The 20,158-nt window shown below is 54.6% G+C and overlaps 1 pseudogene; it reads right to left on the bottom strand.

The window, feature by feature from the left end:
* Positions 1–1,768: 1,768 nt before the first annotated feature.
* LOC140430623 (U6 spliceosomal RNA) lies at positions 1,769–1,892 on the bottom strand (annotated as a pseudogene).
* Positions 1,893–20,158: the final 18,266 nt, after the last annotated feature.

The raw sequence follows: 20,158 nt of genomic DNA, 5'->3' as shown, positions 1-20,158 counted from the left end.
TATGAGGGTCGGGTGGAAGTGTGGACTTCAGTCGGGTGCTCTTTCCAAGGGCCGGTGCAGACACGATGGGCCGACTATCCTCCTTCGGCACTGTATTCTACGATTCTATAAGCTGCAGCAGGGCTCTGTCCTGCAAGAGTTTGGTGGCTGCAGCTGTAGTTACCCCTGTTATGGATCTCCACAATATTTTAAAATGGATTGAATGCCTCACAGATGCCAGGCCTTTCACCCCCACCCCAGCCTAGGGGCAACCCGTGCCCTGGCCCCCTCCAGCCCCCCTGAACAATCCCAGCCCCCTTGAAGAACCCCCCCCCCCCGCCCCTCTCAACAGGACTGAGACATCGGCTACGGTGCTCTTGAGCTGCAAATCAGTAAATGGAGAAGGGTACTCACCTCCTCGCTCACCCCCGGTATCCATTACACCAGGTCCCCGTTTTTGTAGAGGAGCACTAAACGACACCCGCATGACTTCTCGCTGTAGGAGGGGACGGGTGATTCCCAGGAGGCCGCTGCATTCGACTTGAATCTCACTGATGAGATTTAAATGAACGCACTCAAGTTCTCGGCCTTTCTGAGAGAGGGCCGGGAGAGTGGCCCTATCGGGAAAGGACCTGGAGAGTAGAAAACTGATTGGGCCCCGGCACAAATCCCGTCTGTGGCCTCTCCCGCTATATACCCGCCACAACGGAATCGGTGCCAGGAGCAACACAGTGAGATAATCACGCCCAATCTTTCAAGTCCGTATGACGTCTTCAGAACTGAAGAGAGGGAAAATTGTGTTTTAATGTGTTTGTATTTATGCAGCGTCATTTATCACCTTAGGATGTCTCAAAGCACTTTCCAGTCAGTGAAGTGCTAAGTGTTGTCACTATGTACTGCAGGAAATGTGGCAGTCAATTTGCATACACAGCAAGCTTCCACACATATCAATGACAGCAACATGCATTTATATAACGGCATTAACATAGCAAAATACCCCGAGGTGCTTCATTATCAAGCAAGATGATAATGACCCAGTTATCAGTTTCTGATGAAGTTGACTGATGCTAAGTATTAGCCAGGATGGTGGGAAGAGTGCCCTGCACTTTGAAGTAGTGCTGTCCAGCCGAGAGGCTTCAGTTTAACATCCTACCCGCAAGGTACCAGCTCTGAGAGTGCAGCATTCTCTCAGTACCACTCTGGGTCTGTCAGCCTAGATTAGATGCTCCAAATGGTGGGGCTAGTGATGGACATTGATTTACCAGGTTCTGGGTACAAGTCCCACTCCAGAGACTGGTGGCAAATATCAAAGCTAACACTCCATGTCAGAAGATGGGCAGAAAAACACTTGGGGTCTCATGGAATCCCTACAGTGCAGAAGGAGGCCATTCAGCCCATCAACTCTTCACCGGCCCTCTGAAAGAGCACCCCACCCAGGTCCACTCTCCCACCCCATTTCTATAACCCTGACACCCCAGTTAACCTTTGGACACTAAGGGGCAATTTAGCATGGTCAATTCACCTAGCCTGCACATCTTTAGACTTTGGGAGTAAACCGGAGCACGCGGAAGAAACCCAGGCAGACTGGGAGAGAATGTGCAAATTCCACACAGACTGTCACCCAAGGCCGGAATTAAACCCGGGTCCCTGGCGCAGTGAGGCAGCAGTGCTAACCACTGTGCCACCATGCCGTCACAGGTCAGTTAGCTGCACGGCTGGTTCGTGATGCGGAGTGATGCCAACAGCGCGGATTCAATTCCCACACTGGCTGAGGTTATTCATTTTTAAAAAAAATATGGAACACTTCACGAATTTGCGTGTCATCCTTGCTAACCGCAGTGTGCAATGGCTGGGCCATGCTAATCTTCTCAGTATCGTTCCAATTTTTGTATATGTGCTGCCGAAGTGAGCACGGCTGAAGTTATTCATGAAGACCCTGCCTTCTCAACCTTGCCCCTTCCTGAGGTGTGGTGACCCCCAGGTTAAATCGCCAGCAGTCAGCTCTCAAAGGGCAGAGCAGCCTCTGGTCCTCCGGGACTGTGGTGACATTTAGATTTGCACCTTGATCTTCATCCACAATCACAGACACACATGTCCCCAAACATTGTTAGTTGACATAAAAATGAATGGTTGCTTTATGTGATGCTGTGACTGAGTCTGCAGTGCTTCCAGCTCAGTTCGTACAGACGGGAGCTACATTTCTCTCTTGTCTCCCTAAGGCCCAAACTTACTGTAATAGGTGCCTTTCCTTCTCTTCAGCTCCTCATTCTGTTGGGGCAGCATGGTAGCATAGTGTTTAGTATGTTATTCTCTAAGTCTGAATGAAGACTGAAGACTTACAGTTAACACAAGCTCTTTATTCAAAGGGTTTGTTCTGCTTCCAGAGCCCTACTAGATGGAAAACAGTCAAGAGGTACGACCAGTGAAACTAAGGTAAACTGCCTATGCTGAGCTGTCTCTGTGTGCTGCTGCTCCCTAGCTCTGTGCTTCTAAAAGAGGCAAATCCTCCCTTGGGCTCGACCCTTTACACCCGTCTCTGATGCTGCCCTCTAGTGGTGCTGTGATTCACATCTGTGCTGCAGTCCCTGGTGTATGTGCAGATGTATGTACAGATGTACAGATCCCTACATTCCCCCCCTTTTGAGTTGATATGTTTCCTAGACTGGCCTCAAGAAAACTGTACATAACAAGTGGTGAGAATAAGCAAAGCTGCACACTGCGAAAATGATAAATTAATACAGAAACAACTAACAGTATTATGAGTCCATCGTTAGAAATGTTCATATTTGTCTTGTGGGTGTGTTGAAGAGTCATTACAAATCTAGCCGGTCGGGTGCCTTACGGCTTCTGCTGGAACCTCGTAATGGTGGAGGTGGGGATGACGGTTTGATGTCTGGCGTTGTGTGGCGAGGAACGTCCTGTGGACTAATGGACTTGGTCAAGTACAGTGCGGGAAACACCGGCGTTGTCGGCCAAAACATTAACAGATCCCGGTGGTTGCGGCGAAAGAGTACTCCTACCGACGACTTGACAATGTAGGACTGCGGTGCCTCCTGCCTGATCACCGTGGCTGGCTCAGACCATCCGCCTTCTGGATCCCTGATCCTGACGATGTCGCCCATGTTCAGTGGCTTGAGTGGGATCACATGTTGATCGTAGTATTGTTTTTGTTTGGACCGTAGTACCTGCATTTTGTCGAGTACCAGAGCATTATCGGGGTCTCGGAATTGAATCACCCATAGGGTTGTCCGAATGTTCCTGCCAAAGAACATCTGCGCTGGCGACAGTCCTAAGCTCAATGGGGTTGCTCGGTAGGATAATAGCGCTAGGTTGATGTCTGAGCGTGAATCTGTTGCCTTGCTGATAAGTTGTTTAACAATGTGGACACCCTTTTCCACTTTCCCATTTGACTGTGGGTAGCGCGGACTGGATGTTACATGCCGAAAGCTGTATCGGTCTGAGAACTCTTTCCACTCCCAGCTCGCGAAGCAGGGACCATTATCTGACATTACCTCACGCGGGATTCCATGTCGCGCGAATGTCTCCTGGCACGTCTTGATGACAGATGACGACGTGAGATCATGACAGACTCACTTGGGGTCCTTTCCGCTGTATTAAAGTGATACCTCTGCACAATTGCAGACGGTGTTGGATTGAAGTGTTGCCCCACCAGTCCTACTACTTGTTCAAAAGTAAGAGTGTCAGGAGCCACCGGTTTTGTGATGCTTCGTAACACACCATAGGTATGTGCACCACAGGCAGTTAGCAAGTGCCATTCATTCTCCGCGATACTATTGGCCCGGAAAAAGTAACACATTCTCTCCGCATACTGAGTCCAATCTACTAAACTGACAGCAAACACATCTAATCTTCCAAACAGAGGCATGGTTTTAATGAAAAGAATTCCAACCTTTATCCAGGAGTGTTGGGGAGGTGGCTTATTCGACTGTGTAACAGCGTAGATAGTAGATCAGTTGAACCCTCGTCACCAGTTTTGTAGACCTCGAAGGAGTGCATACCGAGTAGTTTAAATGAAACAAACTTTTATTATGATAACCTGTTACTTATAATACACAAAAGACCCCTGATGGGTCTCTTTTCGGTACCGAAACAGGCCGACTTTATAAAAGAGATAATTGCACGTGGTTTTAATAATAATTAATAATCTTTATTGTCACAAGTCCGCTTACATTAACACTGCAATGAAGTTACTGTGAAAAGCCCCTAGTTGCCACATTCCGGTGCCTGTTCAGGTATACAGAGGGAGAATTCAGAATGTCCAAATTAACTAACAGCATGTCTTTCAGGACTTCTGGGAGGAAACCGGAGCGCCCGGAGGAAACCCACACATTTGGCTAGGTTTACGGGGAGTTTAATTGTTGCCACCCCGTAAGCCCTGTGCTGGTTGCGACAGTGGGGGAGTGAGCCTAGGTGGGGTGCTCATTCGGAGGGTCGGTGCAGACTTGATGGGCGAAACATCCTCCTTCTGCACTGTATGGATTCTATGGCATTTCAGTGCAGTACTGAGGGAGTGCTGCACTATCAGATATGCCATGTTTGAGTTTAGACCTGTTTGCGCTCTCAAGTGAATGTGAAGAGACCAGGACACCATGGCCGGAATGTGGCGACTAGGGGCTTTTCACAGTAACTTCATTGAAGCCTACTCGTGACAATAAACGATTTTCATTTTTCATTCATTTCATTTCATATTTAGCCCCAACCAACATTACTAACAAAAATATCAGGGGCTGGATTCTTCGCTGTCAGGATTCTCCGTTGCACCAACAGCCTGGGAATTTTCCGACGGCGTGGGGCTGCCCACAATGGGAAACCCTATTGGCCGGCTGGCGAGACGGAGAATCCCGGGGGGGGGGATAAATAATTAAATGTTATTTTTCTAAAGAGTCTGCTTAGAGACTATAGTTGGTGTAAAAACAGCTTTATGAGATTTCTATATTAGATTGGATTTGTTTATTGTCACGTGTACCGAGGTACAGTGAAAAGTATTTTTCTACGAGCAGCTCAACAGATCATTAAGTACATGGGAAGAAAAGAAAATACATAATAGGGAAAGAGAGAGGTTAGTAATAATGTTAGTCTAAGAATTTAATTTTAAAAGATTGGAACGAGTATAAGTTAAGTAAAAAGTGGATCTGTTGGGGAGAGTTCGCAGAGAGTCGCATCGCTCCGGCGCCATCTAGTTTGTCATAAGCAATGCGCATTTTGAACTGTTGCCCCCTCCCCTCTTCCCCACGAAGGCTGTGGTTGCTGGATCAAGTATAACCTTTAATGCTGAGATTGATAGACTTTTGTTGGGTAAGTGTATCAAGGAATATGGAGCAAACGAGGGAAAATGGAGTTGTGCGAAAGTTCAACCACAGAATAGTGAAGCAGGCCAAGGGGCTGAATAATCTACTCGGGTTCCTACATTTTTGGTACATCTCTTTGAAGGTCACGTGCAGATCTCCCTCCAGGCATGGTGGCACAGTGGTTAGCACTGCTGCCTCATAGTGCCAGAGACCCGGGTTCAATTCTGGCCATGGGTGACTGTGTGGAGTTTGCACATTCTCCCTGTGTCTGCAAGGGTTTCCTCCAGGTGCTCCCACAGTCCAAAGATGTGCAGGTTAAGTGGGTGGCATACTAAATTGCTTCTTGGTGGTCCAAAGATGTGCAGGTGAGATGGGATTACTGCGCTACAGGGATAGGATGGGGGAGTGAGCCTAGATAGGAAGCTCTTTCGGAGGGCCGGTGCAGACGTGATGGGCCAAATGGCCTCTTTCTGCACTATGATTCTCGGTGTGAAAAGAATAAGAAGGATGGTGAGGTAAATCAGGAAGTTGCTATCAGCTCGATTCGGCTTTTAAAACCTTTATGAGAATAGGAGAGACTGGGGAGAAAAGGAGTTCCTATTATGAGGTTCAGGGAAAGCATAAATTAAAGTAGGAAACGATGAGATGAACATTGATTAAAAGGAGTTTTAAATATAGCTTTAAAACTCCCCAGTCATTAATCATTAACTTTTGTTGTGGCCTCGCTAGATGCTATGGCAACTCTATTTTATGTAACTTGATCTCCCTGTATCACATACCCTCAACTTAAACAAAATGGTTGGAAACATTTTCTTTAATTCATGAAAAACACTTTTATAACTGAAATTTAGTGGCATCTGGTCCGGGGAATGTTTTCACTATAGCCACATCAAATCTCCTTTCCTGATCTGCTGTATCCCACAAACAACCATTCCATCATTATCCTAAGAAAAATATCCCCAAGGAAATGACAAATGGATGCATACTTGGAAATCCCAGTCTGGTTCAGGAATTCCAGCTTCACTATCATGAGAGGAATGCATCAGACTCTCGTGAGCCTTCCCGGCTGGTCCTGTGGGGCAAGCCACAGCGAGCCAGGCAAACAATTCCAATTAACAGTAATGGGAATTCCTGAAATTCCACAGGTCACAAGGTTAAGCACTTTATTCACTTTAAGTGGCAAGTCAAATAATATCACTGAGGCTACACAGAAAAATTAAGATGTGACTCTCAGATTAAACGAGATGATCAGAGGTTGGCTCTAGTGCTAACACAGTGGGTGCCATAACTGTACAGGGCACAAGCTGAAACAAGAATTTGATATTTATTTATGACAATCACACAATCTGCAACATAACAGCATCAGTGAGCCCATTGTCTAAATACAGTTCTAAGTTGCCCCGTTGTTCTGTGGTGACGTTGGTCAGTTAATAGGGCCCATATTCGTGTTCAGCATCAGGAGAGCCCTTTTAATGTCACTTCGCGCCAGGTCTGACGTAGGGTCATGTCATCTGATCACTGCCATTCTGGAGCAGCCTCGGGATAAGTAGAAATGTAGCTAAGTAGAAAGAGGCAGTAAATTTATTTTATATTTCTAAATTTATTTTAGTTTAAAAATAAGTTCATTTATGAATATAGGAATTTAGCAATGTAAATTATTTCAATTTACAGGATATAATATTTTGACGTTTTTTGATGGCCAGGAAGGTCCGGTGCAACCTAACTATTGCTCTTACATTGGTTATAATGAGAACCTTTGGCTAACATTGATTCACTTGGAGATATATTTTTCAGAAACGCAACTACAATGCTACATGAAGATCTGCTGTATATCCACTCTTGCAAATTGACCTTGGACAGTGCATGCAACAGCCTGCAGAGAGTTTCCACTTTTAGATGATTGCCCTGGTTGAATTGCCAGCCTGCCTATTTGGGCGACAAGCCGGCAGAGTCGATTTTCCTATTCCAGCTTCTTCTTTTCTCTGTACTGCCTCTTCTTTCTTCTTCATAACCAGTCCGCTGCACAACTCTCTCCTTCACTGCCTCAATGGAGAGTGGCAGGCAACAGGAGAACATATGAACATATGAATTAGGAGCAGGAGTAGGCCATTGGACCCCATGAGTCTGCCCCGCCATTCAAGATTACGGCTGATCTGATTTATAGCCTTAACTCCACATTCAGTCTCCCTGTTATCCCAGCTTCAGGAGTGGCAGCAATCTGTTAAAACTGTTGGTCTAAAGTTCTAATGGAGGAGTTTTATTTGAATGCTGTGGGCCTCACTCCAATCATCCTGTCATCCACTCTCTTACTAGTGTCCACCCCTATGAGGGAGTTTGGCACCATGCTGTTAATGTTACTCGACTTGCAAGCTGGACTTCTCCAGCCATTGGAATTCTCTGTTCCCACCAGCAATGCACCCCCGCCCGTGAGTTTCCCAATGGCATGGAGTAGCTTCAATTACACCATGAGGCAGCAGTGCTAACCACTGTGCCACCCTGCTGCCCCTGAAGAGCGTACCTGAAGAGGAAAAAAATCCAGGGTTAAATATGGCTTCTTATTATATCATGTGATTGTCTCTTTAAGAAAGGTTCTTGTCTTATCACATGGCTCCAGTGATGTCATTTTGTGGGTGGAGCTGGACTGTGGCTGTGAGGTGAGAGGGGGTTTCAGTTTCTGTTTGACTGCTTTGAACAACAGAAGGAGAAAGAAGTGTTATTTCCCTGTCTTCATATGTTTTCATTTTAAAAGCTGTTCCAGTAATACACTTTGGTTGTGGCTAACTGCCTTGGTAACTTTAAAGATATAGTTTGCTTTCCGGAAGGAGTTTGAATCTGTTGGTTGAGACTGGGTCAGAAATTCAGGAAAAGGACCAGTCCCATTCAAGTGAGAATGCAGTGTGCTGGGCCCTTGAAAAGGGGTTTGGTTTATTGGATTTTGTTATTGAATTGGAACAGCTAAGGGGGAATTATTTAAGTGTTATATACATAGATTACTGTAGCTGTGTGATGTCTTTATGTTTGTAATTGATAGAAACTCTTGCTGTGTTTATAGATATATATGTGTTAACGACATTCTTAGAATACACCTTGTTTTGATTAAACTGTCTGGGACGTCTGATGAATCACACCTGCAGTGAAGGGTTTTGTGCTCATCCGAGCCAAATTCAACATAAAAATTATAGGTCAGGTGAACTTCATAATACAATTTGGAGTTTCTAAACCCTGGCCCATAACACCTAGTTGCAGAGTAAGACACTGTAGATCACAAGGTCTAAGACTCATGTTGTTCTATAACAGCTTATCTCTGAATTAAAGCTAAAGTAATATCCAGGGCAGCCACTTCTATATCGAAAATACGTTATGGGTGTACCGATCAGTCCAAAGATGTGCAGGTTAGGTGGATTGGCCATGCTAAATTGCCCCTCAGTGTCCAAAAGATTAGGTGGGGTTACTGGGTTACCAGGACAGGGTGGAGGTGTGGCCTTGAGTAAGGTGCTCTTTCCAAGGGCCGGTGCAGACCCTATGGGTTGAATGGCCTCCTTCTGCACTCTAACGTTTGTAATTCTATGATCAATGTTGACTATTTCTTCAACATAAGCCAACAAAATAAGCAGAAATGAGAGGAAAGTAAACTGAGAGGTGTGTAGATCATAGAATTTACAGTGCAGAAGGAAGCCATTCGGCCCATCGAGTCTGCACCGGCTCTTTGGAAAGAGCACCCCACCCAAGCCCACGCCCCCACCCTATCCCCATAACCCAGTAACCCCACCCAGCACTAGGGGCAATTTTGGACACTAAGGGCAATTTAGCATGGCCAATTCACCTAACCTGCACATCTTTGGACTGTGGGAGGAAACCGGAGCACCCGGAGGAAACCCACATAGACACGGGGAGAACGTGCAGACTCCGCACAGACAGTGACCCAAGCCGGGAATCGAACCTGGGACCCTGGAGCTGTGAAGCAATTGTGCTAACCACTATGCTACCGTGCTGCCCCGTGTACCTCATGACATGATTTTGTTTCCCAAAGCAAGAAATCTAACAAATAACGGTGGACAAGAGATACTATCTGTGGAGGTTGTGGTGCAATGGGTAGTATCCCTACCTCTGAGCCAGAATCTCTGGGTTCAGGTTCCACCCCAGGACTTGATGGCCAAGGGAAGTGTGTTCATGTGGCCAAACAGGTTGAGTATCAACATATAACTCCTTCCAAACATGCCAATGGTTGGTGGTAAGAGCAGGAGAGACTTCCTGGAAAGATAATTGAAGCCTCTACTAGCTCTGGGCTACAGCATGCATGTAAAGTGCAGATTGCCACAGCAACTCAGGTGGCTGCTGTGGATCAAGTTGGTGTCAACAGAATGGGGTTCGATCCCAGACTGACTGGGGTGGCTTAGGAGCCTGGTAGAGGACTGGCACTGTGTGTGGGACCTGCCTTTGGGCAGAGAGCTGAAGATGAGATATTGTTCAATGGAAAGGGAATTAGTGGCATAGAAATTATAGGTTGTGAGTGAACGTGTCAGAGACTCTGTTGAGGGAATTCCATTCTTGAAGCAGTTCCATATCTATTGGAGGGCAGCTGCACAATGTTGAGGTGAACCAGTGCAATTTCTGACTTGCCACAATTAGTCAGATGATTCAGACTCTGCACGAACTTGGCACCAAATGCAGCTCTGTTTTGCCTCCTGTCTGTGGATCCACCCAGCCACCGATAAGATCAGGCATCAGGTTGGTTGGCATTCGGCCTAATTACCATTTAGTTTGTCTAGCTTTCAGGATCCATACAGCATAAACGTTCAGATAGTACAAGCACAGTGAGAAATCCCATCCTTAACTCTTTAACATCCTCCCGGGCCCTCCGTTCCACTCAAACTCTTGGATTACTGTCCAGCCTTTATTTGTCGGTATTTTTAACTGCATTGAATTGCACACACACAGGGACGTACAGGTCAACACTAAAGCAAAACATTTAACAAGTAAAAACAGAAAATACTCAATAGGTCTGGCCGCATATGTGGAGACAGAATCAGAGTTAACATTTCAGCTCGTTGGCCTTTCATTCCAGCTGCTGTTCAGCCCAATTGTCCTTTGACTGTGCTCCATACGGAGGAACATTCTCCGATAATGAGGCAGAGTGTGTGCGCCGTCGTGAAAGCCGTCGCATTTCATGACGGCGCGTAACGGCCTCGGGCACGATCAATTCAGGCCCCGAAGAGGGGCCAGCAGCGGGGCCGCGAGAAACACGGTGGGCGTGGCGCCAGAGTGGCGTCATCATCGCGCGACGATCGGCTGACACCGCGCCACGTCATTTAAAGTGCGCGATCCGCGCACAGAGGACCCGACCTTTGGAGATGGCTGAGCCCTGCTCCCAGGTTCAGGGACGGTGATCTGGACACGATGCTGGATGCCGTAGAAGAGCGCAGGCCCATCCTGTGCCCAAGACGTGGGCACCGGCAGCCAGCTAGCACTGTGAGGCGCGGCTGGCATGAGGTGGGCACCGTGGTAAGCGCTGTGGGGCACACACCCTGGTCTGGAGAACAGTGCCGCAAGAAGCTCCACGACCTCACAAGGGCTGTCAGGGTAAGTACCCCGAGGGTTCCCCCGAGCCACACCCCCCCACCCCCCACCATGTATCGTGGGCCCCCTCCCCCCTGTGCTGCACCCCCTCACTGTCCATGAGCAGAGGGCTCTGGACCTCGCTGGGGGAGCGCCACCTGGGAGGTAGCGCCATGCCAGGTCGGAGGCCCGTCACCTCCCCAACCCCCCACACACTGCACCCCATACCACTGCCCCCAAGCCCCCCCCCCCTGTCAGCCCACCCCGTGGCACATTCCCCCCCCACCCCCATAACCCCCCCCAACACTGCACTCACTCACAATGCCCCCCCCACCCGCTAACCCCCCCCGACACTGCACCCCCTCACAATGCCCCACCACCCCCTAACCCCCCCCCGACACTGCACCCCCTCACAATGCCCCACCACCCCCTAACCCCCCCCCGACGCTGCACCCCCTCACAATGCCCCACCACTCCCTAACCCCCCCCGACACTGCACCCCCTCACAATGCCCCACCACCCCCTAACCCCCCCCCGACGCTGCACCCCCTCACAATGACCCACCACCCCTAAGCCCCCCCGACGCTGCACCCCCTCACAATGCCCCACCACCCCCTAACCCCCCCCCCCCAACACTGCACCCCCTCACAATGCCCCACCACCCCCTAACCCCCCCCCCGACGCTGCACCCCCTCACAATGCCCCCCACCCCCTCACACCCGACTCGCAGTGTCTAACGATACAGGCCTCATTGTTGTCCGCAGGACCAGGAGCCGATCATCCAGGGACGTCGCGGAGAAGCCCCCGTCGTCCAGGTGCAAGCACATCCGCCCCCAAGGATGCACAGCAGAGGGGGCAAGGAAGACTGACAGGAGGGCCCTTCTCTGAGGCCGTGGCACTGGAGGGGGACACGTAGAGGACGGACAGACACGACAGGGGCGAAGAGACGACGGACATTGAGGACACTGATGGCCGTGGGTCGGACGAGGAGAGGGCTGCGAGCCGGGACAGTGACGGAGAGAGGACTAGGTCTGTGGACAGTGACGCATAGAGGATGGCCAGACAGTCAGTGCACATACCGGACACGGCACCTAACGCAGACTAGTGGCGCCGGTCCAAGGATCGACCCAGGAGACCCCAGACCTGGGGACAGATGATGAGCTCGAGTTTGCGGCACTGCTGTCACACACAATGTCCACCATCGCAGATACACTCACCTTGGTTGGGCACATAAGTGATGAGGCTTCGGGCTCACTTACTGGTGCGCACCACACAGCTGAACCGGTACAGCAGGTGGAGGTAGGGGCAGCCGAGGAGCTAGACGGTCGGAGGGCAGCCCAGGCCCAGCACACAGCTGCCGCCCAGACAGTTACCGGGTTCCTGGACTTACTAGACCCACCCACAGACCCGATGCATTTGGAAACCCAGGGAGTGGACAACGGGATGACGGCCGTCTTCCAGCAACTGCAGACAAGGTTGGAGGAGTCCATCCGCGTCCAGGAGCAGGGATTGGTGCCGGCCATGGCTGCCACCCAGGCCGACACCGCACGGGTGGCGTTCGCGGTAGAGGCATTGGGTGCAACGGTTTCGGCCATGGGTCAGGTTCTGCAAGACGTGGGGCTTGATGTGCACGCGTCATCCGTCGCCCAGGACAGGGCTGCCTCCTCACAGGCAGCCGTGCACCAGAGCCAGCTGGACATTGCCGCCATGCTCCGGGGTGTGGTCCAGTCTCAGCAGGCCATCGCTGAGAGCATCGGCGGCCTTGGCCACGTGCTGGGTGGCGTTGCAGAATCCCAGCGGGAGGTTGTGCAGTGCCTGACAGGGATTGCGCACTCCCTGAGCTCCATCGCTCCAGACACTGGTCGATTCCACAGCGGGCCTCCAGGACTGGCAGCGCCTGTGAGGCCTGGGGGCCACCTTGCTCCCCATGGGAGGAGGAGATTCTGGTGGCCGTCCCGGTTACTCCAGCAAGGGAGGTCCCTGAACACTCGGCCTCCCCCCGTACCGTCCCTGGTGCATCTGGTGGGCAGCGGGCAGAGCAGGGTGGCACCACGCCACCAAGCACGCCCGTCGAGCAGCCTGGCCCATCCAAGCCGGGTTGCCCCAGGAAACGCGCGTCGAAGGGGACCAACGTCGCAGGGCAGGAGTCTCAGCAGTCCGCCTCCACTCCTGCTGTACCGTCTGTGGTAGGGCCCGTAAGGCCAAGAAGTTAGACACGTAGTAGGTTGGCATGGTTGTAGGGCACAGCTTAGTTGTAGGGGCTAGGGCACTTGGATGTGAATGTCACGATTAAATTTACTGTAACACCAAACCTAGGTGCCTCTGTGCTATGTCCGGTGCCTAAGGGGTCGTGAGGGGGACCGAGTGACGCTGGGGGTCGAAGTTCCGTGCAACGGTGAGGCCGGGTGTGTGTTCTTCCCCCCCCCCCCCCCCCCACCCAACACCCCGTCACCCCCTGCACACCAACGGCAGATGCCCCACATGGCCATATGGTGGGTTGTCCGTGACACATACAGGGACCACCGAGGTGGAGGGTTTAACTGTGGCCATGGGTCAGACATTGTCTAGCGATCCGGAGCTCACGGGCCATCGCAGAGCAGGTTGTCATCATTCAACATGGCACTGATCACACCCGCTGACATAAGCAACTGTGTTAAAACATTCACGATGTGCCGCAGGTGTAAGGTGCTGTGAAAGTGGCGGTGTGGGCGGTAGGGTTGTGCGATGGTGCGGGAAGTGGGGGGTGCTGGGTGGTGCAGTTGTGCGCAATCCGTGGTGCAAGTGCCTTGCTCAGCGATGCTCTCCCCCTAGTTTGTGAAACGTGCGGCAATCAACGCGTCGCGCGCTCGCTCTCCTAGCCGGTGCCGTCGTGCAGCCTCCCGGCCATATCCCGCCCCCAGGTCGTGTCTGTGCCCCCACCCCCCCTCCCCTCCCCACCCCTATCCTCCTCCTCATGTGCAGAGGTGTCGCCCTCATCGGTCTCCCCCTGTGCATCCTTCTCCAGGACATTGTCCAGCAGAGGGGCGATGTTGTGCAAGACACAGCAGACCACACCTATGCGCCCGACCCTGTCGGGGTGGTACTGCAGGGCCCCTCCAGAGCGGCCGAGGCACCGAAACCTCGTCTTCAAGAGGCCAAAGCACCTCTCCACAACACCCCTGGTCGCTGCATGGGCCTTATTATAGCGGGTCTCCGCGTCGGCCTGTGGCCTCTGTATAGGCGTCATCAGCCACGACCGCAAAGGGTTACCCCTGCTCCAGCAGCTGCTCTGAGCCGCCTTTGGTGCCGGCGCCGAATGGCTACCTGCAGGCCAGCCGCTCCCGCCACGGCGGCAAACATTACTGGATGGTGCGCGAACATAATGACCTACATGAAGGGGGAGGGGGTTGGGAAGGACAGACAACAACATGTTTAACGATGGCACTTTGACACCTCGACAGCCAGGGTCCAAGGGAAACATAGGTGCCCCGGCTGCCTTGTACCGCTGCAGACACACATGCAACCTTCGCCGTGCCTACAGTATCCGTCCACCGCGCACTTAACTCATTGAGGCGCCACTGGCCTTGGCCCATCAGCGTGACCTGCACTTGGAAGCGTGTCTTCGCCACCGTCCTGACATGGAAGGCCGGCTGGCATGTCGCTCCCGCAGGTAACCGTGCCCGCCCCCCGCCAACAACGCGGCGGCATCATTTCCTCCACCCCCTCCTCCTTCCTCGTTCCTCCTCCCCTCCTCCTTCCTCGTTCCTCCTCCCCTCCTCCTTCCTCGTTCCTCCTCCCCCTCCTCCTTCCTCGTTCCTCCTCCCCTCCTCCTTCCTCGTTCCTCCTCCCCTCCTCCTTCCTCCTCCCCCCTCCTCCTCCTTCCTCCACCCCCTTCTCCTTCCTCCACCCCCTCCTCCAAACCCCCCCCCTCCCCCCCCCCCGCCGGGCACTGTGGCATCCTCCTCCAAGAGCCCTCCCACCTGGGGTCACGCCGTTGGGACTTCGGCCCATCCGGGCCGCTGAATAGCGGGGGGCCCGGAGAATCGCCGTACTTGGTACCTCGGGCGATTCTCCGGCAGGTGCGGCGCTGACCGTCTGGGAGAATTGCGGAATGCCGTCGGACCGGCGCCGCGGGAAAAAATGCTCGGCGCAGCGTTGGAGAATCGCGCCCAGGATTTAGGAGTGGGAGGAGTCCATTCAGCCCTTCGAATCTGCTACGCCAGTCAATAAGAATCATGGCTGATCTGGTTGTGGTCTCAACTCCACTTTCCTGTCTGTCCCACCATTACCTTTGACTCACTTGTCGAGCAAAACCCTATCTAACTCACCCTTGAATATATTCAATGACCTAGTTCTCTGAGCTAGAATTCCAGATGAATGACCCTCTGAGAGACAAACATTCTCCTAATCTCTGCCTTAAAAGGCAGACCTCGTGGGCGGAATTCTCTGTTAGCTGACGGCAAAATCGGGGAGCGCGCTTGGGCGGAGAATAGCTATTGACAGCAAAATTGCGGCAGGCGCCGATTTGACGCCAAATCGCGATTCTCCGTCACCTCGACAACAGCGCCATCGCTTTTCACTCCGCGCGTACTTTAAACACAGTTTGCATATTATTAGTGGGCCCCCCCGCGACACTCTGCCGATGGGCCGAGTTCCCGATGGTGTGGTCCACATGTGCTCTCAAAAACCATGAACCTGGCGTGGGGTTGGTAAGAGAGAGAGAGCGAGAATGTACAGACAATGTCCAACTTCGCCAACAGTCCTCTGCTCGCCAGAGGGCTTCTGCCAGGGCCGGGCGGGGGGACCTCATGAGTGTCGATCACTGTCACGGCCAATCCCGCGGCATTTTTCATGGGAATCGATTGTGTTCCATGCGGCGCCTGTGCTAGTCTCTCCATGGTAGCGGAATTGGTCCAGGTTCGGCACCAATTTTACTGTCGTAAAAGTCCATGGATTCTCTGTTGGCATCAGCACTTAGTCTCAGAAATGTAAAATCTCGCCCCTTATCTTTAACTGAGATCTTATAGTTCTAGTCCACCCAAATCTCTTCTTACTCTCGGCCTCTATCACTCTACCTCTCCCTCTGCCTCTCTCCCTCTGCCTCTCTCCCTCTGCCTCTTTCCATCTGCCTCTTTCCATCTGCCTCTCTCCCTCTGCCTCTGCCTCTCTCCCTCTGCCTCTGCCTCTCTCCCTCTGCCTCTCTCCCTCTGCCTCTCTCCCTCTCCCTCTGCCTCTCTCCCTCTCCCTCTGCCTCTCTCACTCTGCCTCTGCCTCTCTCCCTCTGCCTCTCTCCCTCTGCCTCTCTCCCTCTGCCTCTCTCCCTCTGCCTCTCGCCCTCTGCCTCTCGCCCTCTGCCTCTCTCCCTCTCCCTCTGCCTCTCTCACTCTGCCTCTGCCTCTCTCCCTCTGCCTCTCTCCCTCTGCCTCTCTCCCTCTGCCTCTCTCCCTCTGCCTCTCGCCCTCTGCCTCTCGCCCCCTGCCTCTCGCCCTCTCCCTCTGCCTCTCTCACGCTCTGCCTCTCTCACCCTCTGGCTCTCTCCCTCTGCCTCTGCCTCTCTCCCTCTGCCTCTCTCCCTCTGCCTCTCTCCCTCTGCCTCTCTCCCTCTGCCTCTCTCCCTCTGCCTCTCTCCCTCTGCCTCTCTCCCTCTGCCTCTCGCCCTCTGCCTCTCTCCCTCTGCCTCTGCCTCTCTCCCTCTGCCTCTGCCTCTCTCCCTCTGCCTCTCTCCCTCTGCCTCTCTCCCTCTGCCTCTCTCCCTCTGCCTCTCTCCCTCTGCCTCTCTCCCTCTGCCTCTCTCCCTCTCCCTCTGCCTCTCTCCCTCTCCCTCTGCCTCTCTCCCTCTGCCTCTCTCCCTCTGCCTCTCTCCCTCTGCCTCTCTCCCTCTGCCTCTCTCCCTCTGCCTCTCTCCCTCTGCCTCTCTCCCTCTGCCTCTCGCCCTCTGCCTCTCGCCCTCTGCCTCTCGCCCTCTGCCTCTCGCCCTCTGCCTCTCGCCCTCTCCCTCTGCCTCTCTCACCCTCTGCCTCTCTCACCCTCTGCCTCTCACCCTCTGCCTCTCGCCCTCTCCCTCTGCCTCTCTCACTCTGCCTCTGCCTCTCTCCCTCTGCCTCTCTCCCTCTGCCTCTGCCTCTCACCCTCTGCCTCTCACCCTCTGCCTCTCACCCTCTGCCTCTCACCCTCTGCCTCTCACCCTCTGCCTCTCACCCTCTGCCTCTCACCCTCTGGCTCTCACCCTCTGCCTCTCACCCTCTGCCTCTCACCCTCTGCCTCTCACCCTCTGCCTCTCACCCTCTGCCTCTCACCCTCTGCCTCTCACCCTCTGCCTCTCTCACCCTCTGCCTCTCTCACCCTCTGCCTCTCACCCTCTGCCTCTCACCCTCTGCCTCTCGCCCTCTCCCTCTGCCTCTCTCACTCTGCCTCTGCCTCTCTCCCTCTGCCTCTCTCCCTCTGCCTCTCACCCTGTGCCTCTCCCCCTCTGCCTCTCTTCCTCTCCCTCTGCCTCTCTCCCTCTGCCTCTCTCTCTCTGCCTCTTACCCTCTGCCTCTCCCCCTCTGCCTCTCCCCCTCTGCCTCTCACACTCTACCTCTCTCCCTCTCCCTCTCCCCATCTCTGCCTCTCTCCCTCTGCCTCTCTCCCTCTGCCTCTCTCCCTCTGCCTCTCTCCCTCTGCCTCTCTCCCTCTGCCTCTCTCCCTCTGCCTCTCTCCCTCTGCCTCTCTCCCTCTGCCTCTCTCCCTCTGCCTCTCTCCCTCTGCCTCTCTCCCTCTGCCTCTCTCCCTCTGCCTCTCTCCCTCTGCCTCTCTCCCTCTGCCTCTCTCCCTCTGCCTTTCTCCCTCTGCCTCTCTACCTCTGCCTCTGCCTCTCTCCCTCTGTCTCTCTCCCTCTCCCTCTCCCTCTGCCTCTCTCCCTCTGCCTCTCTCCCTCTGCCTTTCTCCCTCTGCCTCTCTACCTCTGCCTCTGCCTCTCTCCCTCTGCCTCTCACCCTCTCCCTCTGCCTCTCACCCTCTCCCTCTGCCTCTCACCCTCTCCCTCTGCCTCTCACCCGCTGCCTCTCACCCGCTGCCTCTCACCCGCTGCCTCTCACCCGCTGCCTCTCACCCGCAGCCTCTCACCCGCAGCCTCTCACCCGCTGCCTCTCAACCGCTGCCTCTCAACCGCTGCCTCTCACCCGCTGCCTCTCACCCGCTGCCTCTCACCCGCTGCCTCTCACCCGCTGCCTCTCACCCGCTGCCTCTCACCCGCTGCGCCTCACCCGCTGCCTCTCACCCGCTGCCTCTCACCCGCTGCCTCTCACCCGCTGCCTCTCACCCTCTGCCTCTCACCCTCTGCCTCTCACCCTCTGCCTCTCACCCTCTGCCTCTCACCCTCTGCCTCTCACCCTCTGCCTCTCACCCTCTGCCTCTCACCCTCTGCCTCTCACCCTCTGCCTCTCACCCTCTGCCTCTCACCCTCTGCCTCTCTCCCTCTGCCTCTCTCCCTCTGCCTCTCTCCCTCTGCCTCTCTCCCTCTGCCTCTCTCCCTCTGCCTCTCTCCCTCTGCCTCTCTCCCTCTGCCTCTCTCCCTCTGCCTCTCTCCCTCTGCCTCTCTCCCTCTGCCTCTCTCCCTCTGCCTCTCTCCCTCTGCCTCTCTCCCTCTGCCTCTCTCCCTCTGCCTCTCTCCCTCTGCCTCTCTCCCTCTGCCTCTCTCCCTCTGCCTCTCTCCCTCTGCCTCTCTCCCTCTGCCTCTCTCCCTCTGCCTCTCTCCCTCTGCCTCTCTCCCTCTGCCTCTCTCCCTCTGCCTCTCTCCCTCTGCCTCTCTCCCTCTGCCTCTCTCCCTCTGCCTCTCTCCCTCTGCCTCTCACCCTCTGCCTCTCACCCTCTGCCTCTCACCCTCTGCCTCTCACCCTCTGCCTCTCACCCTCTGCCTCTCACCCTCTGCCTCTCACCCTCTGCCTCTCACCCTCTGCCTCTCACCCTCTGCCTCTCACCCTCTGCCTCTCACCCTCTGCCTCTCACCCTCTGCCTCTCACCCTCTGCCTCTCTCCCTCTGCCCCTCTCCCTCTGCCCCTCTCCCTCTGCCCCTCTCCCTCTGCCCCTCTGCCTCTGCCCCTCTGCCCCTCTCCCTCTGCTTCTCTCCCTCTGCTTCTCTCCCTCTGCTTCTCTCCCTCTGCTTCTCTCCCTCTGCTTCTCTCCCTCTGCCTCTCTCCCTCTGCCTCTCTCCCTCTGCCTCTCTCCCTCTGCCTCTCTCCCTCTGCCTCTCTCCCTCTGCCTCTCTCCCTCTGCCTCTCTCCCTCTGCCTCTCTCCCTCTGCCTCTCTCCCTCTGCCTCTCACCCTCTCCCTCTCCCTCTGCCTCTCTCCCTCTGCCTCTCTCCCTCTGCCTCTCTCCCTCTGCCTCTCTCCCTCTGCCTCTCTCCCTCTGCCTCTCTCCCTCTGCCTCTCTCCCTCTGCCTCTCTCCCTCTGCCTCTCTCCCTCTGCCCCTCTCCCTCTGCCCCTCTCCCTCTGCCCCTCTCCCTCTGCCCCTCTCCCTCTGCCCCTCTCCCTCTGCCCCTCTCCCTCTGCCCCTCTCCCTCTGCCCCTCTCCCTCTGCCCCTCTCCCTCTGCCCCTCTCCCTCTGCCCCTCTCCCTCTGCCCCTCTCCCTCTGCCCCTCTCCCTCTGCCCCTCTCCCTCTGCCCCTCTCCCTCTGCCCCTCTCCCTCTGCCCCTCTCCCTCTGCCCCTCTCCCTCTGCCCCTCTCCCTCTGCCCCTCTCCCTCTGCCCCTCTCCCTCTGCCCCTCTCCCTCTGCCCCTCTCCCTCTGCCCCTCTCCCTCTGCCCCTCTCCCTCTGCCCCTCTCCCTCTGCCTCTCACCCTCTCCCTCTGCCTCTCTCCCTCTGCCTCTCTCCCTCTGCCTCTCTCCCTCTGCCTCTCTCCCTCTGCCTCTCTCCCTCTGCCTCTCTCCCTCTGCCTCTCTCCCTCTGCCTCTGCCTCTCTGCCTCTGCCTCTCTCCCTCTGCCTCTCTCCCTCTGCCTCTCTCCCTCTGCCTCTCTCCCTCTGCCTCTGCCTCTCTCCCTCTGCCTCTCTCCCTCTGCCCCTCTCCCTCTGCCCCTCTCCCTCTGCCCCTCTCCCTCTGCCCCTCTCCCTCTGCCCCTCTCCCTCTGCCCCTCTCCCTCTGCCCCTCTCCCTCTGCCCCTCTCCCTCTGCCCCTCTCCCTCTGCCTCTGCCTCTCACCCTCTCCCTCTCCCTCTGCCTCTCCCTCTGCCTCTCTCCCTCTGCCTCTCTCCCTCTGCCTCTCTCCCTCTGCCTCTCTCCCTCTGCCTCTCTCCCTCTGCCTCTCTCCCTCTGCCTCTCTCCCTCTGCCTCTCTCCCTCTGCCTCTCTCCCTCTGC

This window comes from Scyliorhinus torazame, chromosome 1 (genome assembly GCF_047496885.1).
Source record: "Scyliorhinus torazame isolate Kashiwa2021f chromosome 1, sScyTor2.1, whole genome shotgun sequence".
NCBI lineage: Eukaryota > Metazoa > Chordata > Chondrichthyes > Carcharhiniformes > Scyliorhinidae > Scyliorhinus > Scyliorhinus torazame.
The sequence above is the reverse complement of the archived record's forward strand: the minus strand, read 5'-3'. Positions and strand labels throughout refer to the sequence as shown.